Below are 17,315 nucleotides of genomic sequence, written 5' to 3' on the forward strand. Positions count from 1 at the left end.
TGTTCACTGCAACATAATGTCCAGGCACAAGCCAGGACCCCTTGAAACTCTGGAGAATAAAATCCAAAATACATGAAACATGATATCCCCTTTCCACTCTGCAACCACAGGACATGAAAAACATTGCTTAACGAACCTAGATAACCTCAGAATCCTTCTCAATATAGAGCTCTGATCCGCCAGTAACAATCCAGTGAAGTCATTCCTCTTCTACCTCCCCTGAGATTGATCTAATGAGAAAAGGCCCTCCTCCTCCTTAGGCCAACAGTAGGTGGGCAAGTTTAATTTACCCAGCATGTTCAAAACAGGTTCTCAAACCTTGTGACTTCTGCTGCCCTGCAACATTCCTCATGGCAATCCACAATACAGTATGGCCTCTTTAGCCCACAAATCAGGTACTCAGTCTATGGGGGCCATCCTAGGATCTGTCATTGCAGAACCCGCAGCCCTTTATGGTAGATAAAACAAGCTTTTAAATTAAGAATGATTTATTTGGCTTATCCAAGATCCTGAGAAGAAAGGGTTGATTTCAGAGCCAACATTTGCCTCCCTACTGCCTTCTTCCAATAACATTGCTTCCCCCTCAACCAAGGAAGAAAATTTAGATTCCAAGAGATGCTAAACAACCCATTTCTTAGCCATCCACCTCATTATGCAGCCAACACTGACAGCAGAGCACATACCTCCTAACCTAGTTGGGAGCTGGCTAGATGACAGAAGAGATAAGGGCTGACAGCACAACTATAACCACATCTAAATACAGAGGAAAAAAATAACTTGAAAACTGTCAAGTTTCTGTGGAAGTCACAGCCAATTTACTGTGGAGTTTCCCATCCTTCAGCCAGAAGAAGGAGGTAAAAGGTTTAAAACAAGAAATATAGGAAGACTGATTAAATTAGAATGCCCTCCCCCAAATCTGCAGCCACTCGTAAAGAGCCCAGAACAGTGGCTGTCATTATCAGGTTTGGTTGGGCTTCCTAGGCTAAGAAGAAGCTCAAACTTTCAAGAGTGGAAAAGATTCCCCAGAGGTAGGACCCTGCCAAAGGAACCTACTTCTTCCTGCCTAATTGACAAAGTGTCCCCAAGCCCTGGCTAAGGTCTCCAGATGGCATTCCTGAGGCTAATGGAACCCTGTTTGTCACCCAAACACATTCAGCCCATTTTTCTAAGCAGCTTGGGCTTCCCAGAAAAACAAAGGCTCAGGCAGTAGAAGATGTGGTTAGCATATGAGGCACAACAAATCTGCTATCTCCAGTTATAATCTTCAAACTTCACAGGAGAGCTCATGCAGCTTTGACCACAAATTACCTTTGTATCCTTCCACCTTCCCACGTTCCAGCAAAAGCAAGAAACAGAGTAAGTGGGGAAGTGGTAAACAGTCAGTTAAAGCTCTTGTAAAAGAGCATGGCCACTTCTGCCACTGCTCTACACGGCCCACAGAGTGCCAGACACCACATGGCCAAAGGACATCAGGACTCCTCAGTAGACAAGCTCTTTGGGACAAGCAGGCAATTTGTTTCGTGAGCCACATGAACAACAATGCAGCCCCCTCGTCACAGTGGATCTGGCCCTGGGGAAGCCTGAGTAGGCCGAAAGGATGGGGTGCTTTTAGAGTTAAGAAACAGCACAGCACCCACCTCAGTTGGGAAGCTTCCTCAAAGTAGGCTGCTCAGGAGCTAGCTGGGCAGAACTGGAAAAACAGATTGGGTTAAGAAGGAAAAGGCATTTATCCAGAAGCTGTGAAATGCTCTGAACAGACATTCTCAAGGTCTGGTTCCCAATTTAAATCCTTGCAGGGATCTTCGCCTAGAGACAGATGAGTCAAGATGGAAATTCAACATGATACACTGACACTCACGCAGAGTTGTGGGAAGGTTCAGACCTGCAGGAGTTCTAAAGGGGAGCCGAATGGGTGGGTTAGTCAGAAAACCACCTGGCATACAAAATTCATCTTCAGCTAAAGCAACTGAGTGGTGTCACAGGAATACTGGAGGAGGGCCTCACCAATCACAATTCTCCCCACTCATACAAACCAGTCTAAGTCTCCCTGATGCCAGATACAACTGGTCCAGAAGCAAAGAATATGCCAGCTCCAAACCTGGCCTGCCTTTTCAGGTGTCAATGCTAGAGACAGGCTGGGTCAGGACCAGCAGGTGCTTACCTTATTTCCCAATAACAACACAGATGCAAGGTACAAAGGATGGGTGTGGCCAATGTCTATATCATGCAGGAGTCAGCTTGTGACTGTTTTCCTTCTCTACTGCTAAGGAAAGCCAGAAGCAACCTGAAAAGCCTGACATATAGTCACACAGCTGGGATTTATTTCATGAGGAGGATGGTTTTACTGGTGGCTAAGAAAAGTCATTTTTCCCCCTGTAGAATGATGCCCTCCCTACACCACGGAGAAACCATATGCAGCAGAGAATGACGGGCAACGTGAGGTAATCCTCCTCCTTCCCTGAGGAGCATGCCATCCTAGGGGAGTGACGAGCCTGGCAGAGATGTGCTGACTTTACTGACATAGCTGCTTTGTTACCTAATCAGACCCGACAAGCTGCAAGGCAGGCCCTAAGAGTCATAAATTGCTGACAAGTCTTAGTCCTACAATCAGGTCAAGGACCATCCCTGATTAGCAGAAACTTGAACATAAGGAGCTGATAAACTTCTTGGAACTGCCCAGCTAACCAGTTAGGTTTTCAGCCTGTACCTCCAAAGGCTGTGGCCCCACATCTATTTCAGGATCAAATAATTAACAATTCGTGATCATAAGAAACCTAAATGTCTAACTGCCCTCTCACATAAACCTGATCAAAAGTCACAGCTCCCAGATTTAGGACTAATGCCGGTCCTAAAGTAGTATTTGTTTATATATGTATCTCCCAGCCCAAGCCACAGACTGCATTGGCCCTGCCTCAATCTCTATACCTGAAGGAAACAAAGAGGCCATATACTGAGGATCCTCTAAAAGGAATCCAAAGTTTGAAATCCCAGGGAGAAATGAACCTCTTGTACTAAGTGGAAACTAACTGGGTTCATATTGATCAAATATCCCCTCAGTTCTTTGTGGCTTGTTCTAAGATATATCTAAGAATAAGATATAGGGCAAACCCAAATCTGGAGAATTCTCTTGGCTTAGGCCCCTATTTCTACAATCTTGTGGAACTACGTCCCGAGCCAGTAGATGAGTTTCAAGTGTCTTGAGATTCAACAAAGGGACCCCAGAGAGGTGGGTTTTTCCCTATAGGATTCTCCAAATGTTCAAAAATATCTGATATGAGGTACTGAGTTACAGGAAGGCAGCTAATGTACAAAGGGGAAAAGAAGACTTAATGGAGACGTATCCTCCACTGGAGATCTCTGACAGTAAGAGGGAAGCATGGTGGAAAGAAAGGGAAGCACTCAACTAGGTAAGTCAGAAGAGAGAACTATGTGTTTAGAGCCCTAGGCTGCCAGCTCACCCATATCAACTCCATGCAGAGATTATTCTCTGCTCAGACGCTGGATCACTGGAGTTCATATATTCTAATTCTTTGCCCAGTGAGAGAAGCCCCTGCAAAGCCCTTTGTGCCTCTGTCGTAATCTATTTTACCTTCTTATCTATCGATGTCTCCTCTGCAATCTTTAGTCCAGGCTTATTTCTCACTTCAACTATTGCAAATATTCATTCTCCCTAGTCTCCACTCCTTCAGAACCACCTCCCACTCACTCCTCTTTACCCTTGATCCATGATGCATAATTTGCTAGGGGGATATTTCTAAGATGTACATAAGTTTTTGTCACTCATTTTCTTAAAAATCCATGAGTGACTGTGCTAAAAAAAAAAAAAGTCCTAGTTTTTTACCATGTTATCAAAGTTCTTTCTTGACCTGCCCATGTCTAGAGGAATTTTGCTTCCCAATACCCTAACTTTAGTCAAAGCAAACCCCTTGAACTCACTTAATGTCCCATCTCATCCTTTCTGTTTCCAGATGGCTCTATCTAGAGTGCCATCAGAGAGTAAATATGAGGATGGTGAGAAGGTAGGAACCTTTCCAAGTGCTTTGTCAGAAGATAAGATGTGTAAATAAACATGAAAAACTACTTTGGTACCTGTTATGGGCTGAATTGCCTGAACGTCTGAGTCACTCCAAAATTTGTATGTTAAAATCCTAACCCCCAAGGTGATGGTATTAGGAGGTGAGCCTTTGGGGAGGTGAATAGATCATGAAGGCACAGCCCTAATGAATGGGATTAGTGCCTTTATAAAAGAGGCCCACAGGAGCTCTTTTGCCCCTTCCACCATGAAGACACAGTGAGAAGATGCTGCCTATGAACCAGAACATAGGCCCTCACTAGACACTGAATCTGTCAGTGCTTTGATCTTGAACTTCCCAGCCTCCAGAAATGTGAGAAATAAATTGCTGTTGTTTATAAATTACCCAGTTTATAAGTATTTTGTTAAAGCAGCCCAAATGAATGAAGATAAATTTTGTTTTCCCAAATTTCAGATGTTGAAGTCCTAACCCCCAGCACCTCAGAATGTGACCTTATTTGGAGATAGGGCCTTTAAAGAGGCAATCACATTAAAACGAAGTCATTAGTGTGGGCCCTAATCCAATATGATATAAAAAGGGGAAATTTAAACATAGGGATACACAGAGGGAAGAATATGTGAAAAGAAACAGGGAGAAGATGGTCATCTACAAGTCAATAAGGACTATAAAGATCCTTCCCTTACAGCCCTCCGCAGGAACCAACCCCACCAACACCTTAATTTTGGACTTCTAGCTTCCAAAACTATGAGACAAGAAATTTCTTGTTTAAACCACCCAGTCTACGGTACGTTGTTATGGTAGCCCTAGCAAGCTAATATAGTGCCTTTCAGAATTACTACTACAATTCCACATAAAAATATTTTACAAAGTTAATAAATAAACACCTAGTACACCTGTAGTCCCATACTTGGGAGGCTGAGGTGGGAGGATAACCTAAGCCCAGGGCGTCAAGGTGGCAGTAAGCCATGATCACACCACTGCACTCCAACCTGGGTGACGAGAGTGAGAACCTTTCTCAAAAAAATAAAATAAATAAAAAACAAAAAATAAATGAATACCTATTAAGTAACAACATCTTGTTAACAGGCATAATGAAAAGATACAATCCTTGCCCTTAAGAAGTTCATAACCTAACGGGGGAAATGTTATATTATGAGGCATTGTTATACCCATGTTATATATTCTGAGGGAGAGGAGTGTTAGATTTTATGTTTGATGGGTTAGTAAGAAAGGATATATAGAAGAGGAAGTAAAGGAGAAAAAAAAGATGATGAGTACAGTGTGAACACAATGTATGAAGTGCCTATGAACATTCAGATGACAATATCCACGGGCAGCTGGATAAAAAAGTCTGGAGCTCATGAAAGAGGACTGAGGTAGAGACAGTAATTTGGGATTTATCAGTTACAGGTTAGGACATGGATGAAACTAACTAGAGAAGAAAATGAGGTAGAAAACAAAGCCTGGGAATGTCAAGTTTTTAAGGGGCAAGCAGAGAAAGAGAAATGCTATGAAGAAACCAAAGGTGGGGCCAGGCACAGTGACTCAGGCCTGTAATCCTATCACTCATGGAGGCTGAAGCAGAAGAACTGTTTGAGGCCAGGAATACAAGACCGGCCTGGGCAACATGGGGAGGACCCCATCTCTACAAAAAAAATTTTAAAATTAGCCAGGCCTGCTGGCACGTCCTTGTAGTCCTAGCTATTCTAATCCCATCTACTTGGAGGCTGAGGCAGGAGGTCTGTCTGACCCCAGGAGTTTGAGGTTACAATAAGCCATGATTGTGCCACTGCACTCCAGCTTGAGTGACAGAGTGAGACTCTGTCTCTTAAAAAAAAATAAAAATAAAAAAGCCAAGAAGGAAGAATATTTTAGAGAGAAATCAGTCAACGGTTTTATCTCATCTGTCATTAATAAATGCTCCAGGAGGTTGGTTTTCACCTAAAATGATCTTCCTAACTTGTCTTCTTTGGCTGTTTAAGTCTGAGTGTTCTCAGGTGAGGACTGAATAACACATTTCCTTAGCATGCTTGAAGGTGACAACCAGCAAAGAGAAGAAGAAGTTTAAGGAATGGGCTACAACTTACCTCTTCCCTTTGGCTTCAGGAAGTTTTACTGAAGTCTTACAATATGACTGCACTTCAGGGCATAGTGGCAGCTGCATTGTCCACAGGAAGAACACAACATGCCACTTGCAAGAGGCCATGGATCTCCCCATGACATACGCTTGCAAACACAGGAAGCAAGTTATCCCTTGATTTCCATCTTTAGAAGCTCATGTTATTTTATTTCTTGGCCATTTCCTGATACTTAACTGCTAACTTAGTATCCTCTGGGAATTCCTCTGAGAAGACGTCTCTGATCAGCCTAATCCAAAGGGCTTGTTCCTTAAAGTCCTGTGGCAATTATTTTTAGTTAAAAGAGTTAATCATTTCTTTTGCAACCAATTATTTAGGGCCTTGTAACACCACTTAATTTTTTTTCTTTTTTTGAGACGGAGTCTCACTCTCGTCGCCCAGGCTGGAGTGCAGTGGTGTAATCTCGGCTCACTGCAACCTCCACCTCCTGGGTTCAAGCGATTCTCCTCTCAGCCTCCTGAGTAGATGGGATTACAGGCACCCGCCACCATGCCCGGATAATTTTTGTACTTTTAGTAGAGACGGGGATTTCGGGTGGCCAGGCTGGTCTGGAACTTCTGACCTCAGGTAATCCACTTATCTCGGCCTCCCAAAGTGCTGGGATTACAGGCATGAGCTGACGCGTCTGGCCACTTAATATTTTTAAGTGTTCATTCCATAAATCTTTGCTGAGTTTTTAATAAGCATCAGGAGGAATTGATGCTAAGAATTGGTGATCAGTTCTTGACCTCAAGTACTATCTAGCAAAGGATTTAAAGCCTGTATGTATGCAAGGAAAACACATGTAGAAAGCTGAAATAATAAGAAAATAAGTGGCCAGGAACGGGGTCTTCCCTGAACTGTTTTTCTACCTACGTGCACTAGGGATATTAGGCAGAGAACATACTCCAGGTGAATGTCTACTCTTAATTCCTAAGACTTTAGACTCAAACATCTGCATGGCCTTTTACCTTGATAAGCCACGCTGGGCCAAAAGACCTCTTTAACAGAAGAGGTTTTTAACCAATTCAAAAGGCAGGTCAAACACTCTGCAACTTAAACTCTCGCCCCTAGGCCCATATTTTTTAATAGACATCTGAATTTCTCCCAGTGTAAGGGGAGGTAGAAAAACGAATATCAGGCCTAAGTGCAGTGGCTCATGCCTGTAATCCCAGCACTCTGGGAGGCCAGAGAGGGCAGATCACCTGAGGTCAGGAGTTCAAGACCAGTCTGGCCAACATGGTAAAACCCTGTCTCTACTAAAAATATAAAAGTTAGCCAGTTGTAGTGGCGGGCACCTGTAATCCCAGCTACTTGTGAGGCTGAGGCAGGAGAATCACTTGAACCTGGGAGGAGGAGGTTGCAGTAAGCCAAGATCACGCCACTGCACTCCAGCCTGGGCAACAAGAGCAAGACTCCATCTCAAAAAACAAAACAAAACAAAAAAATGAATATCAAAAGTCCAAAGCAGCTTTCTCAATCTACCTTTTCATTCCTAAGTTTGTTCCAAATGACAGAGCTCCTGCCTCCAGCATATTAGCCCAATTAGAGTGCTTATTCTTCTTTGGGCCTGAAGTGTGAGGGCAGCCTTCAGCAAGGTTAGAGTGAGTGACTAATATGTATCATAAGGGACACAGATAAAATGCACAAGAATTTGAGAGAGGAAAATATTTCCAGCATTAGAAATGCTGGTTTGGATGTGAATCAGAGAAGGCTCTGTGAAGAGCATGATATCTGAGCTTGATCCAAAGATTGGATAATATTTGGATATGTAGAAACTAAGAGGAAAGGAAATTTAAGGCAGAGGATAAAGCATGGGTTATGAGATGAAAGGGAGAAGGAGGAAGGTGTGGAAAGAAAAGGATATTAACATTTACTGAATGCTAATAACACGCCAGGCCCTGCTCTACATGTATGATATTATTATCCATCCACTGAGGCAGCTATGATATTCAGAGATGGAAAAATTATGTTTCCAAAGGGCTGGGTTACTGCCTAAGCCTAAGGTTACACAGGCCAGAAGTGGTGGAGCCAAATTTCAAACTCAGGCTCTGTTGAGACTATAATTTAATTACCAATGCAAAGAAAAATTAATTTTTTTGAAGATAAACTTTCATTCACTTCTTTATTCACTCACTCACTGACTCATCTACAAAGAGTTTAGTGGGTGCCAGGCATCAAGGATATAGAGTTAGACATTTTCTCTATTCTGTATTTTAATGCTATTTTTCGTTTAGCTTTTATTTAAACTTTTTATTGAATTATAATATACGTTATAATTATAACATAAACAAATCAAAAGTGTACTTTTACATCCATGTAAACAGGATCTAGATCAAGAAAACAATGTAACCAGAACTCCAGAAGCCCCCTGTGCTCATATCTAATCACTACAAATTCCACCCCCAAAGGTAATCACTATCCTGATGTCTGACACCACAGGTTACTTTTGCCTGTTTTTGAACATACAAAAAGAATCATACAAAGTATATTATTTTAAGAAATATATAATCTTGAGGGCAAATGCTCACATAATTCCAGGACAATGTGATTAACATCAAAGCTGATTACATATGAAATGCTATAGAAAGATAAAAAATGAGAATCTAACTTGGCCTGGGCACTTTGGGAAAGGCTTCAAAGAATGTGACATCCAAGTTGAGCCCTTAGTATAAAAGGTAGCCATGACTCACGCTCTATTTCAGAAAGACAAATCTGGCAGTAATATATACAATGGCTTCTAAGAAAAATAAAAGCAAGGAAACCATCAGAAGACTAATACTATAGTCTAAGCAATAAAGAGAACCTGAACACAAAGGGAAACAAAGAGACAGAGACTGATAAAAGAAACCACAAGGAAAAAAAGAGCAAGATCTGGCAAATGATCTAAGTGGGAGGCAAGAGACAACGAAGAATAAAAAGTGACACCGTGATTCTGAGTGGGTGACTAGTAGAATGATGTGACTTTAATATAAATAGAGAACAAAGGAAGGGGAATAGGCTCAAGAGGGAAGTTTTAAACATTGGGAAATTACAGTGAAAATAACTAGTAGATAACTAGAAAGGAAGAATAGAGCCTAAGGAAAAAGGGAAGGCTTAGATTTGGGAGCATCTGCTTACAAAGGCTAGTTGGGAGGCTGGGTGCAGTGGCTTAAGCCTGTAATCCCAGCACTTTGGGAGGCTGAGGCAGGTGGATTACTTGAAGTCAGGCGTTGGAGACCAGCCTGGCCAACATGGTGTAACCCCATCTCTACTAAAAATACAAAACAAATTAGCCAGGAGTGGTGACTCATGCATGTAGTCCCGGCCAATTGGGAGGCTAAGGCAGGAGAATTGCTTGATCCTGGTAAGTGGAGGTTGAGGTGAGCTGAGATCACACCATTGAACTCCAGCCTGGGCAAGAGCAAGACTCCATCTAAAAACAAACAAACAAACAAACAAACATAGTTGGAAGCCTACTGGCTACCTAGCACAGTAGGTAGGACCAAGCACACTACCTTCCATAGAGTAGTTGATTAATTAAAGATTATTGATTAGAGGCTGAAGAGATGCAGCTTTGAGACTGAAAGAGAAGCTTGAGGGAAGACTGTAGCAAGAAATGAGGCAGGAGCTAAGGAAGGAAGAGAATTGGGAGAAACTAAGAATAACAGAAGAAAAGAAAATAGGAAACCAAAAAAGGGAGTTTTAAAAACATTATGGAAAGCTTCACAGAAATAAGAATAAGGAAAAAGTGACTGAGAGAAAAAAGTATTTAAATACTTAACTGTTAATTATTTCTATCTCCCTTCTGGCCTATAAGCTCTTGGAGAATAGGAAAATGTCTTACAAATAGCCCCAATGGTACCCAAAAGTACCCACTTATTAGGGGCTTGATTTAAAACTGAAAAATTGCTGGGCACAGTGGCACATGCCTGTAATACCAGCATTTTAGGAGGCCAAGGCGGGCAGATCACTTGAGGCCAGGAGTTCAAGACCAAATTACCCAAGATGGCAAAACCCCATCTCTACTAAAAATACAAATTTAGCCAGGCGTGGTGATACACACCTATAATCCCAGCTATATGGGAGGCTAAGGCACAAGAATCACTTGAATCTGGGAGGCAGAAGTTGCAGTGAGCCGAGATCACGGCACTACACTGCAGCCTGGGAGAGGCTGCAGTGGGACGGAGAGGGACCTTGTCTCAAAAAACAAACAAACAAACAAACAAAAAACAAAAAACTCAAGTAATTACTTAAGTTGCATCCTTTTGGGTAACTTTGGCAAAAGGATTTTTTCTCACAGAGGAACAGAGGAACAGCCAGCAATGAATATTCTCATTGGTTGGATGGTCAAATAAGCAGCAGGAATCAGAGAAGGTGGTGGTAGAGAGTGAGAAAAGGTGCTTTGCTTATTACTTGGAAGCGAGTAATTTTGTATAGGAATCTGACTTATTCCATTAAGAGTTAACTATGTACCTCCCTTTATAGATACTATGCCTAACAGTTGGAGCTAAGGCCTGCAGCCAGTATCTGATACCCTTCACTAACTCTAGACAGGTTGATGATACTACGGCATCCCTTCGAAATGTTCTGTGTGCTCCTTGGAAACCAGAGCCCAGAGCCAAATCCACCCCTCCCAACAACCCACTGCCCCAAATCCCAGTCCAGGTGCGATATCCTGTAATTCACCAGGCTCAGTTACAGCCCAGAACTAGAAGGTTTATAGAAGATCGACCACTGATGAACATCCAGATCCAGACCATAAATGTGTCCAGAATATTTCAGAGGTAAAACAAACAAACAAAAATATCAGTATTGCTCCTGACAAGTACATGAAAGCTGCTCTTTGAAAATGTTCCCACATTGCACAGGTCAGCTTTTGGCTTCCATTGACTTCTCCCTCTTCTTTGGTGGTCCCAGAGAAGCACCAACATACCAGATAGCCTAGTTGGAGTCATCCATAGATAAGTTACCCTAGGAATCCTGTTACCACAGGGGAGACCTGGTGGCCTAGATCTCTATAAAAGCCTGAAATCCTATGGTATTGGCTGCTTGCCACATTAGCCAAAAAAGCAGCAGTGTCAATGGATCCTCACTTAGCAGCAAAGGTTCCAGCCATGGTCAGCAATGACCTTTGATGGGTCATTCAGTTGCCTCAGGTCTAGGCTACAAAGGTCATGACAGATCCCTGAAAGCCAACAGTTCTGGAAGGTACTAGAAGCTTGGCTAGAGACTCTTAAGCAAATGCTTGTACAGCTTTGTACTCAAAAATGGATTTTTCTATAATCTCACCAAAACCCTGTGAGAGAGAACAAGTCCCTGTCCCCTAATTTTATAATTGAGAAGAACAATAAATATGAATTTGTTAGTTCTTTGAGATTTTAAGGGTGAGCTAATACAAAAACCCAGTTCTTTGCACTTCTATCCATCCCTAAATTTTGTTAGTAACAATTTAACAGTAAACAGATACAAAAGACACACTATTGTGAATGGGCTCTTGGGCTCTGTGTCTACCAGTCTGGAAACCCCATTTCCCACCAAGTGGACCTCAGGAAACAAAGATTTACAGGCAAGAAATACTGAGGCTTGTGCCACCTTCTTCCCTCCTCTGTCATGGGAGGTATATTAGTTTTCTAGGGCTGCCAAAACAAAATAGCACAGTCTGGGTGGCTTAACCAACAAAAATTTATTTTTGACCAGGCATGGTGTAATCCCAGCACTTTGGGAGGCCGAGGTGGGCGGATCGTTTGAGCTTGGGAGTTCAAGACCAGCCTGGGCAACATAGCAAAACCTCATCTCTACAAAAAAATCTAAAAAATTAGCTGGGCATAGTGGCATGTACCTGTGGTCATAGCTACTTGGGAGGCTGGGATGGGAGGATCACTTGAGCCTAGGAGGTGGAGGTTGCAGTGAGCCAAGATCACACCACTGCACTCCAGCCTGGGCAACAGAGTGAGACCCTATCTCAAAAAAAAAAAAAAAATCTCACAATGCTGGATGTTAGAAATCCAAGATTAAGATGCCAAGAAGGTTGATTTCTCCCAAGGCCTCTTTCCTTGGCTTGTCAATGGCCATCTTCTCTGTCTTCAAATGGTCATTCCTCTCTGTGTCTGTGTCCTCATTTCTGCTTCTTCCAAGGACATTAGTCATAATGGAGTAAAGCCCACCCATATGACCTCAGTTTATGTTAATTACCCACTTAACGGCCCTATCTCCAAATAATGTCACATTCTAAGATACCTGGGGTTAAGACTTCAACATTATGAATGTTGAGGTGGGAGTGGGGACAAACTCAGCCCACGAGGGGAGGAAAAGGTGAAATCAGGAACTCAGTGGTATCGGATATTTAAAAGGCAGGGGAAGAAAGGGGACAATTCGGGGCCAGGCATGGTGGCTCACGCCTGTAATTCCAGCATTTTCGGAGGCCGAGGCAGGTGGATCACGAGGTCAGGAGATCGAGACCATCTTGGCTAACGTGGTGAAACCCCGCTCTACTAAAAATACAAAATAAATTTAGCTGGGAGTCGTGGCGGGCGCCTGTAGTCCCAACTACTTGGGAGGCTGAGGCAGGAGAATGGCGTGAACCCAGGAGGCGGAGCTTGCAGTAAGTGGAGATCAGGCCACTGCACTCCAGCCTGGGCAACAGAGCAAGACTCAGTCTTAAAAAAAAAAAAAAAAAGTAAAAGAAAAGAAAATTTGAAGCTTTACTCCTAAAGAAATCACTGTTGTCATCTACTTAGCTTCATCTTTTGAATTCTTTTCTACCAACAACTTTAGTCTTTACCTAAATGGTTGAATTCCAAGGACGGAGCTAGATGTGTATATTAGAGAAGCAGGAAAGGAGGGACTGAGACCATCAGGATGCTACATGAGCTGGCAGCTCCAGAACATGCTTTCATGGCTGTGATGCTTCAAAACATGCTTTCATTGACTGTAATGGTTAATATTAGGTGTCAACCTGACTGGAGGGATGCCTAGATGGCTGGGGAAGTACTGTTTCTGGTGTTGTGAGGGCGTTGCCACAGAAGACAGAAATTTGAGTTGGTGGACTGGGAGAGGAAGACTCACCCTCAATGTGGGTGGGCACAATCCAATCAGTTGCCAGTGCAGCTATAACAAAACAGGTGGAAGAAGGTGGAATAAATTTACTTGCTGAGTTTTCTGGCTCTTTTTTCTTCCCATGTGGACATTTGCTTCCTCTCCTGCCCTTGAACAGGTTCTTTGGCCTTTGGACTCTGGGACTTGCACCAGAGGCTTCCTGGGGTCCCTCAGGTCTTCAGCTGCAGACTAAAGGCTGCCCTGTCAGCTTTCCTGGTTTTGAGGCTTTCAGACTTGGACTGAGCCTCTACTTGTTCCTCTCTTTCTCCAGCTTGCAGACAGCCTATCATGGGACTTCACCGTGTAATCACATAAGCCAATTCTCTTTAATAAACTCTCTTTTATATATACATATATCCTATCGGTTCTCTCCCACTGGAGAACCCTAATAATACACTGACCAACTAGGCAAGCTACTTCCACACCCTAGAAAAAAACAGCTCTTCTTTATTGCTTCAGAGGCCTGGCTGCTGTGGCCAATTTCCCCGGAGATAGGCAAGAGAAAGAGAAGAAAGGTTGCATATTAGGGCATCATTAAGGCAAAACATGGCAAATTCTAAAGAGGTTTGAAAAAATTAAAAAGGAACAGGAGTAGGAGAAAATATTTGCAAATCATAAGTTTGATAAGGGACTTCTATCCAAAATATGTAAAGAATTCTTACAACTCAACAACAAAAAGTCAAATAACCCAATTTAAAAATGAGCAGAGGATTTGAATAGACATTATGGTAGTCCCTACTTAGCCACTGTTTTGCTTACCTGCAAAATTACCTGCTGTACAATACATTTTGAGAGAGATTTTAATTTTATATAATTAAAGGTATATCCACATACCTTTAATTACAGTATATGGTTATAATTGTTTTATTTTATTATTAGTTATTGTTGTTAATCTCTTATTGTGCCTAATATATAAATTAAACATTGGCTGGGCACAGTGGTTCACACCTGTTATCCCAGTGCTTTGGGAGACCAAGGCATAAGGATCACTTGAGCCCAGGAGTTGAAGACCAGCCTGGGCAACACAGCTCTTGTTTCTACAAAAAACTAAAAAATAAAAAAAAATAAAAAAATAAAAAATAAAAAATAAAAAATAAAAAAAAAAAAAAAAAAAAAAAAAAAAACTAAAAAATAAAAACTTAGGCAGGTGTAGTGGTGCATGCCTATAGTCCAAGCTACTCAGGAGGCTGAGGTGGAAGGAATGCTTGAGCCCAGGATTCGAGGCTGCAGTGCACCACTGCACTCCACGCTGGAGAACAGAGTGAGACTGTCTCTAAAATGAATAAATTAAACCTTATCATACATATGTATAGGAAAAAACACAGTATATGTGAAGTTTGGTACTATCCACAGTTTCAGGTACCCATTTGCGGTCTGGGAAGTATCCTCTATGTTTAAGAGGAGACTGCTAAACTCCAAAGAAGATGTAAAAATGGCCAATAAGCACATGAAAAGATACCCAACATCATTAGTTACTAAGGAAATGCAAATCAAAATCACAAGTTAGCACTTCACACCCACTAGGATGGCTATAATAAAAAGAGACAATAAGTGTTGGCAAAGATGGGGAGAAAATGAAACCTTCATACATTGCTGATGGGAAGGTAAAATAGCACAATCGCTTCAAAAAACATTCTGGCAGTTTCTCAAAATGTTAAACAATGTTACCATGTGACCCAGCGGTTCCATTCCTAAGTGTATACCCAAAAAACCTGAAAACTTATGTTCACGCAAGAACTTGTACATGAATGTTCACAGCTGCATTATTCATAATAGCCAAAAGTACCGATCCATGCTACAACATGGATGAACCTTAACATTAAGCTAAATAAAAGAATCCAGACACAGTAGGCCACATATAATAAGAATCCATTGATATGAAATGTCCAGACAATCTACAGAGACAGCAAGTAACTTCGTGGTTGCTACAGGCTGGTGGAAAAGGGAATAGGGAGTAATCCCTAATGGGTATGGGATTTCTTTTTGAGGTGATGAAAATGTTCTGGAATTAGGTAGTGGTGATGGTTGTGCTTAACTGTATACTTTAAAATGGTTTTATGTTATGTTAATTATATCTGAATTTTAAAATATTTGTTACTAAAAACAAAAGAACAAGAATCTGTTGTCAAGCCACTGAGGGGAAATGGTATGAAAGTAGGACTGAATGAGAAGGCTGCAAGAGTACAACGGCAGTGTATCCTTGTCTCTATGTCACTTAGAATAGTAAAAAGAAGTGGAGGCAAGCTGTGTGAGCCGAGGGAAGAGCCATGGGTAGCAGGTAAAAGATAAAATTTGGAAATAAAAACTTTTTTTTCTCAACCAAAAGTGAGAATAGGCAAGTATGGGTATGAACCTCTCCTTTTCTAGAGATTTTTAGGCAAGAAAACCCACCTCATTCCTCTTCACAACTCAACTGCCCAGAATGCAAAAGGACAAGCTTCCTTACTCTACATCCTGTTCATTCATCCTGCCAACAGATATTTATGGAGTACTTTTTATGTGCATAAGATAGTTACCTCATCCTTCTCTCCCTCTGAGGATAAGTGAAACTCCAGTTCCTCATTCTTCTACATCTTAGAAAGAATGTCTTTGCTTTCTCTTATCTCTCAGGAGCCCAATCACTTCTAGTGGGTTCAGGGTTGATTTGGGAAGCACGGGAACAAAATGCAGGACATAAAACAGGTTTTAGAGAGATGATGTCTTTTGATTGGCACAAGCTGAATTTGAGATGCTGATGGGACAAGTGAGTATCCAAGAAGTAGTTAGAAATATGGGTTTAGGGTCTAGGCTAGATAAGAGAGCAACCCACATACAGGTGAGAGGTGACATAATAAATGATATTTCAAAAGAAAAGTGTATAGATTTATATGAAAAGAGCATTGAGGAAAGAACTCTGGAAAGAACAAGATTTAAGAAATGAGCAGAGAAATCAGAAAAGAGAGATTGAAGACAGATCAAAGAGGAGAGTTGGAGATGGTTTCTTAGATGTTAAAACAGGAGGGACTGTTCAGAAGTGTCAAATACTGCAGAGAGGTTCAATAAGATAAAGACTGAAAAGCAACCAGTAAGTTATCAGTTAGGAGCTCACTGATGACCTTCACAAATACAGTTTTAATGAAATGACAATGGAATCTCTGACACAGACTTTTCTCAAATATATTCCTTGGAAAACTAGTCCCACATAATGTGTCTCTAAAAGAGTGTTTCATGGTCAAATAAGTCTGCAATAAAGCTGTGCATATTATATTCCCTTCTTAAATAATCACAATAAGCCTAAGTATATTTAAGTTTCTGAAAAGTCCTAAGATATAAGGCAATCCATTGGCTTTGTGCTCTGTTGAATTCTGCGTTTCCCAAATTTCTTTGTCATAGAACCCTGTATAATATGATACCTATTAATGACTCTAGAAATTGGAGTCCTATGGAACATGCTTTGGAAAGTAGGGTTCTAAGATTACTGTTAAAAAGACAAGCTCTGAAGTTAAATAGATCTAGATTTGAATCCTGGTCCTAAATTTTACTAGCTGGGTGATCCTGAACAAGTTTCTATCTTTCTAAACACTCAGTTTCTTAATCTATAAAGTGGGCCTAGTAACATAAGCCTAATTCACAGAATTATTTTTACTGAATTCATTAGGTAATGCATGTAAAGATATAGTGCCTAGACATAGTAGTATTTAATAAATGTGGTTACTATAATGATATTATTATTATGGCAAGAGTTGAGATTAAAAAGGAAAACTGTGATGCAGGTACTAAAATTTTCAATGAATAAATGCGGAATTATGGGAAAGTTGCAAGCTAATTGCAACAACGAAGGTGGCTGTAGAAACAGGTTAGGCAAGGATCTAGTAACGGCTTGGAAGTGGCAGAGGGAGCCAGAGAACACCAAACCTCACTTCTGACCCAGTAATGCACAGGGCATATAAAAGGCATAGTCTCTATCAAAGAGGGCTTCAGGGAACAGCCAGGTCCACTCAGGGTCACAAGGTAGAGAATATGTTGGTTCTGGTCTCAGGTATCAAGTAAGGGCACTGCAGTTTCCCAGAGGGCAAAAACGCTCTGTTGAGAACAAGGGTTGTCTCAC

The 17,315-nt window shown here is 41.5% G+C and overlaps 1 protein-coding gene across 4 annotated transcripts in view; it reads right to left on the reverse strand.

Moving 5' to 3' along the window:
* The window catches only part of UNC13B (unc-13 homolog B), a 229,891-nt gene that overhangs the window by 63,914 nt on the left and 148,662 nt on the right, over positions 1–17,315 (reverse strand). The gene's annotated exons all lie outside the window — the stretch shown is intronic.

Source organism: Rhinopithecus roxellana, chromosome 16 (assembly GCF_007565055.1).
Source record: "Rhinopithecus roxellana isolate Shanxi Qingling chromosome 16, ASM756505v1, whole genome shotgun sequence".
NCBI lineage: Eukaryota > Metazoa > Chordata > Mammalia > Primates > Cercopithecidae > Rhinopithecus > Rhinopithecus roxellana.